This window comes from Sinocyclocheilus rhinocerous, unplaced genomic scaffold (assembly GCF_001515625.1).
Source record: "Sinocyclocheilus rhinocerous isolate Xijiao unplaced genomic scaffold, SAMN03320098_v1.1 scaffold6260, whole genome shotgun sequence".
Classification (NCBI taxonomy): Eukaryota; Metazoa; Chordata; class Actinopteri; order Cypriniformes; family Cyprinidae; genus Sinocyclocheilus; species Sinocyclocheilus rhinocerous.
In genome coordinates, this window is record NW_015652349.1 from 24970 (window position 1) to 32089 (window position 7120).

Here is a 7120-nt window from a genome sequence, read left to right on the forward strand (position 1 = left end):
CGAGGAGACACTAGGAGGAACACAGGAGGTAAGTAATGCAGGAAGTATTCAAATGGAAGCAGTAGCAAAGTCAGAGAGTCCTCTACGTGTATACGAGATCGGACAATGAGGGTGTCTGAGGTGTGTGCTTTTATCCAGGCTGGTTGATGAGGTGCTTGATTGGTGACAGGTGCTCAGTACTCCGGTGATAGAGATCGTTGCGATTGGGTGGTGGTGGAGCCTGGCCGATCTGTTACAATACCATACAAAATGACAATATACAAAACAGTAATGGTACACACAATGTCCTGGAAAGATGCATGTTCATTCACAACAAGGTTCATCTATGAATTACTGTAAAGGAAAGTTCTTTCTATGGGCTTGTGTCTGTCTCTTTCCTATGACCTGTTTCAGAGTGAATTTATAGTCATATAACAGTGTCATCTGACAATCTGTCTCTGCTGCCATGGTGACAAAAGGCCTGGTCCCCCACCTTCGGGGGTTGCAGACACCACTTTATACACAGTTTGTTTGTTGGTTGTGGGGTTTGAAATATTTTGTTAAATATAACAAATAATTGTGTCTGAGCAGTCCATTCGTTACAGTGCAGTTTGTGGCAGGCTTTAAAGGTATAGGTTAGGAATATGTTTCTTTGACATATATGTTGGTCCAGGACCTATGAATGAACACTTTATCTTCAATTGTTAAATGAAATCTAAAAGTTCCATGATCCCCCAGGAAAGGTGGAGACCATTGATGCCAGAGAAACTGCTCCAATGAGTGCTTCAAGGAACATGTTTGACAATGAGTCCCAGAAAACAAATCCAGGTAAACTACTGTAAATCTCCATATCCCCAAATCCAGTTTCCATGATGGTTTTACAGCACAGATTCAGTAAGCACCTTAGTCCAAACAAAAGCTTTTGTAATTTATCATTCCAAAGTGAATCTATTTGATGTTTATTGCCATTTTGGCTCTTGAATGACTTGACCATTCCTCTGTGTTTTATATAATGATTGACAGGATTACTCATAGCTGTACCAGGAGAACTGCGTGGTTATGAGCTGGCACACAAAAGACACAGGAGACTGAAATGGAAGGAGCTGTTTGAGCCCAGTATAAAGCTGGCGTTTGATGGCTTTAAGCTTGACAATGCTTTGGCCAAAGCCATTCAAAAGAATGAGAACATGATTCTGAAAAGTGAAACGTTGTGGTAAAAAAAATTATGTAACTAAGAAATAAAATAGCCAGAATAGAAATGACACACACTTTGTCAGTGGCAGCTGTCTTGGCCACAGATGAACATGGCAAATGCCCAGAAGGCTGTTGCTCTGACACTGTTATATGACACTATCATTTTGCTTCTGCTCTTCTCTCTCTCTTTTAAGTGATGTATTTTGCCAGCCAAACTGTACCACCCTGAAGGAAAATGACACTATAAGATTTCCCCAACTAGCTGCCACCTACTGTAGGATAGCAGAAGAATTTTTACAGTGGGTCATTGACTCAGACTATAGTGGGTAATATCAAAGCTGCAGGTTATTTCATGCTAAAATTTTACTCTTTTCATACCTGAAACTCTGCTGGCCTAATGTTACCAAATATTAACTAGATGTGGACATTGAAATAATAGTACTTTTTACGATGTGCAATAATTGTACTATATGCTGCTGCTTAATAAGTGCAATAACTTTGTTTTAGATGCTGCTAATTACTATGTGCATTATTTAATATTAAATATAAATATGCTGCTGTCATTCCTTTTAGTGCTATATTCGTTTAAATGAACACTGTTGCAATTTTTATTATATATATATTTTTATACTTTTATACAGTAACTAAGTACATTTACTTGAGTATTGTACTTAAGTACACTTTTTGAGTATCTGTACTTTACTTGAGTATAATTTTTTCTGGAAACTTATGACTTTAACTTCACTACATTTGAAAGACAAATGTTGTACTTTTCACTCCACTACATTTCTATCAAGGCATGGTTTTCATTTATTGGTCTTGCTCGACCAAACGCTCTCTCACATTTTCTTCCATCAAGGATTTTTTTTTCCCAGCAGCTTTTGTGTTTGTGGGTGTGCAAGTCTGTGCTTGTGTCAGAGTGTTCCCTCCAAAATTTGATTGGACCTAGTGCACAGACTTGGGGCACCCCTACAATGGCAAACAGCCCAAAGGAAGTCTGAGTTCCAAGAGGACAATGACTGATAAAGTACATAAGCAGGACATTAAATGGACAGGAAGATGGCATAAACTTCACTTCCTCCAGTGATATTACTATGTGCATTGTGTACTATGTGCATTATTTAATATTTATATGCTGCTGTCATTCCTTTTAGTGCTATATTCTTTTAAATGAACACTGTTGCAATTTTTATTATATATATATTTTTATACTGATTTTATGGTACGTGTTTAGTTTAGTGCAGTATTTATGAGCCAGTGGAACGGAATTTCGTTCATATGTGCATTCTGTATGTACAGTTGAATGACAATAAAAAGCTACCTACCTATGAAATTTTGTCTGAACCTTTGTTTCAAAGGAGGGATTATAACACATCAGGACCTAAAAGATTATAAGCCAGCGCTGAATGAATCTGCATTAAACTTTACTGTGGGAAAATGATGCTCCATTCGGTGGACCTGTGCTCGCTCTGATACTCAAGATACTCAACGGTCAGTGTGTGTGTACTTGTTTAAACATAGCTAATTGTGAGGGCCAAATATCCTCACTTATATAGTGAAATATTATGACAACCAACTAGTGGGGACATTTTGCTGGTTCTAATGAGTTAAAAAGGTTATAAATCGACCACAACATGTTTTTATTTAGATGTAGTGTGTATGTATGTGTGTGTTTTTAGTGCTGACTATGGGTCAGTGGTCTCCAATTACTACAAATAATTTACCAAATTAATACATCTATCTGAACACTTTACTTTTTTCAACAACAACAAAAAAAATCCCATTGATTTTACTCAAACCAGAAATTTAGAGCTTGATTATTAATTCAGTGATTAAAACCACCAGCACCACAAGCTTAACAGTTGCAAATAAGTTTGCATTTGAGTGAGTTAAAGATGATGCTACTATTGCTTTTACCCAGAATCTGAGTGGGATGATTTCATACTGTGCCCTGTTAGGAAAGATCTTTAATTATTTTAAGAATGTATAATGTTCATCACAAATAAATAAGCATTTCATTTCAGATTATGGCATGTCAAGCAGCAATGTGTCCACAGATGGAAAAAAGAAATTGACCTATCATCGCATGATAGAGACGTTCCGCTTAGCATCTTATGATGAGAGTAAATTGAGAGAGCAGCATCCTGATAATGTCAATGCTGTAAGTACACATTTGTACTTACCAATTCTTTAAGCTTCTACAAGATATTTGCAGGTTATTGTGGATTTAAATGATTAGTTCACTCTACACTTTTGTTGTTATTACCTTACGTGTGTCAGATTCTGGTCCATGTTTTGTGTGTGTTTTGCTCCTCATGTGCCTCCATTGCCCTTATTTGGTCCTTCCTCTTCCTGTCCTCATTTGTGTGTATTCGTCTCCAGCCGTGTTTTGATTAATTTGTTCATTTGCTCTTAAGTGTGTTCCATTTGGTGTCTGTGTATTTAAAGTGAGTTCTGTCTCCAGTTCTTCATCAGCTGTTAAATGTCATTCTGTTCGCCTGATGTCTCCAGTCCTGTGATCCCCAGCGTGCCGTAAATAAAACCCCTTTTGATTTATCTACTCTTCGCTCCTTCGTTCCCGTTTTCCTCGTGTGTGAGTCATGACAGAACAGCTGACCTAAAAACAGTAAGTGGCGTTCCTTCTCCCGTATGTTGTTTTCGTTTTTGAGCAGTCTTTTGTTTTTCTTTTGTTCCCGTTTGTTCTCTGCGGTATGAAGACCGCCCCGCTGTGAAGTGTGCCGGCCGCGCCGTTGTCAAGCCCGCCGGCCATGGCTCGCTCCAGCCCGCCGGCCGCACCAAAGACAAGCCCGCCGACCGCTCAGAAGTCAAGTTTGCCGGCCGCACCGAAGTCAAATGTGCTGGCCGCGCCGTTGTCAAGGCCGCCGGCCGTGGCTCTCTCCAGTCCGCCGGTCGCTCCGAAAACAAGCCCGCCGGCAGCTCCGAATTCCCTACTGGTGCCCAGAGCTGCCAGATCCACCATGGCGCCCAGAGCTGTCGGATCCGCCATGGGTCCCAGAACAGGCGCCGCTCTGGAGGCCTTCCGTTTGGTAACTCTGCTCCTAGAGGCCTCCAGAGCGTCCCCCCCATTGGATGTTGTACGGCGCGGGATGCGCCTTCCAGGAAGGGGAGTAATGTCAGACTCTGGTCCATGTTTTGTGTGTGTTTTGCTCCTCATGTGCCTCCATTGCCCTTATTTGGTCCTTCCTGTTCCTGTCCTCATTTGTGTGTATTCGTCTCCAGCAGTGTTTTGATTAATTTGTTCAATTGCTCCTAAGTGTGTTCCATTTGGTGTCTCCAGTTCTTCGTCAGCTGTTAAATGTCATTCTGTTCTCCTGATGTCTCCAGTCCTGTGATCCCCAGCGTGCCGTAAATAAAACCCCTTTTGATTTATCTACTCCTCGTCTCCTCGCTCCTTCGTTCCTCGTCTGTGAGTCGTGACAACGTGGTTCTAAACCTGTATGATTTTTTGTCCATGGGACACAAAAAAACATAAAAGCACTTTGTGTGAGAAATATTTAGATATAAGAGAAATCTATGATGTGAGTGGTGAGTTGAAACTCAAGATCCAAAGACTGCAATTTGCCATTAAATCTCACATCACAGAGAAAATGTGACTAAATAATAAGGTTACACTTTATTTCGATAGTCCACTTTAGACATTCTATTAACTATAAGTAACTTTGTAACTACATTAGGGTTAGTAGAATAAGTTGACAAAGAAAGTGTTAGAAGATATTAAGCAGACAGTCTACTAATACTCTACTAACTGCTAGTTGACATGTAGTTTCAAAGTTACTTACTGTTAATAGAATGTCTAAAGTGGACTATCGAAATAAAGTGTTACCAATAATAATTACATTTTCTGTTTTGGGTGATGTATTCCTTTAAGCCTACCCACATCTCCAGTACAGATCTTCTGAATTGTCTTAACTAGATCTTAACCTGTGAGCAAATTAGCAAGCAAGGCAAGGCAGTTTATTTATAAAGCTCAATTAAAAACAACAGATACCTGACCAATGTTCTGTACAATGTGTTTTTAAACATATGCAAAAAACAAACCCACAAAACACACCAATATCTAACTACTCACATAAAATCAACAAGCTACTAACATATCAATGAGCAGGGTTAGATAGAAAAAGTCAGAGAAAATATTAGTTTTTAATAGGGATTTAAAAGATACCAATGAGGAGGCAGTTTTAATATGCAAATGCAGACTGTTCCAAAGCTTTGGAGCCAACACTGAAAAAGCCTGATCACCCCAAAATTTACACCTAGACCTCGAGGCAGTCAGGATCTTGATGGTGAATATAACTAACAAATATGAAAGACCGGGTGGTACCATACCATGTAAAGATTTCAAAACAAGCAACAAAATCTTAAAATTAACGGATTGGCAGCCCATGTAAAGACCACAGAATAGGAGTAATATTGTCCCGCTTTTAAGAATCAGTCAACAATCTCACTGCTTATTTCAAATTAAAGTAATTTATGCACCTTGTAAATCTTGCTTCATAGTTTGTCCAAAACATGATCTCAGATGATTATGCAGCCTTCATCAGGAGACAGATGAAAGATGACACCACCAAACAATTAAGCAACAAAGAGGAACGTATTTTGTGTGAGGACTTTGGCACATCTCACCTGTCAGTCATCGCAGGTGATGGGAGTGCAGTGGCAGTTACCAGCAGCATCAATAACCAGTAAGAGAAAGATGACTAGATAAAGATTGCATACTTGTTTATGTTTGCTTTCATATTTGAGTGAACGTACTGTAACATGTTTAGTCTGTCAGCCCTCATCTACAGAAGTACTGTAGTAGATGTAACATCTCCTACCACAATCAGGTGGTTTCAAAACAGATAGTGGGACATCTTCAATACATTAGCAATATATACATTAAACACTGCTAACAAAAAATAACATGACATTTTATTCCTTTCCTTTCTATTTAACAAAAGATTGAGGCCACCTCTTCTAATTTTGAATGTAAACATAACGTATATGTGTCGAATCTGTGCTTATGAAGCTTTTTCGTTCCTATTTTTTATCTCGTTTTTATTCTTCTTGTGTTCAGTTTTGGTTCTAAGGTGATGTCTCGATCAACAGGCATTATATTTAATGACCAAATGTGCGATTTCAGATATGCTCGCTTGATCAAACCAGGTAAACACTCTCATGCCTTGAGTTTTAAATTAAAACTATCATTAAATAATTGCCACCACTTAAACATACACCTAAACATAACTTTTAACAGGTAGAGCTGAATATTTGCAAATGAAAGATGTACTGCTTTTATTTATTTATAAGGTACAAAACCACCTTCATCAATGTCTCCCACAATTATCTTGGATGAGGACAAGCCAAAAAATGAACTAGTCAAAATGGTGGTTGGAGCTTCAGGTGGGCGATATATCACCTCAGCAACAGCTCAGGTAACAAAACACAACTCAACAGACATAAGCATGGCACAGCTTTTACACAACAAGCTTAAAGCACATAACAAAAACCTGTATCAATAGATTTACATGTTTATTCTTAATAGGCATGCTTTAAAAAAAAAAATCTTGAAGCACATGATCTTAAGTATTTGTTTTTAAATGATCTAATAACCAAAAACAATTTCCTCTCTTCTATCTCCCTCATCTCAGGTGATCCTGAACTACCTGTTCTTTGGCTACAACCTGCAGAAAGCTGTTCAAGAACCCAGAGTTCACAGTCAGTTAAACCCCAGTAAAATGTAGAAATATTAAATTATTGCAAAAATGAAATAATGAGCTACTTTTTAAAATATGAAACTACAACCGCCAGTAGGTGGCAGCAAGTGACTGTCTTAATGAGTGAGTTGAATCCTTAAATCAACCGATTTGTTAAAAATGCTCATTCATTTAACTTAGCAAAGGACTGTACTTATAGCCTGTTTGAACCATTTACTGGTCCGTGTAAT

At 38.6% G+C, this 7120-nt stretch overlaps 1 pseudogene; it reads left to right on the forward strand.

Moving 5' to 3' along the window:
* LOC107714890 (gamma-glutamyltranspeptidase 1-like) overlaps positions 1 to 6917 on the forward strand; it is an 11483-nt pseudogene extending 4566 nt beyond the window's left edge.
* Positions 6918 to 7120: the final 203 nt, after the last annotated feature.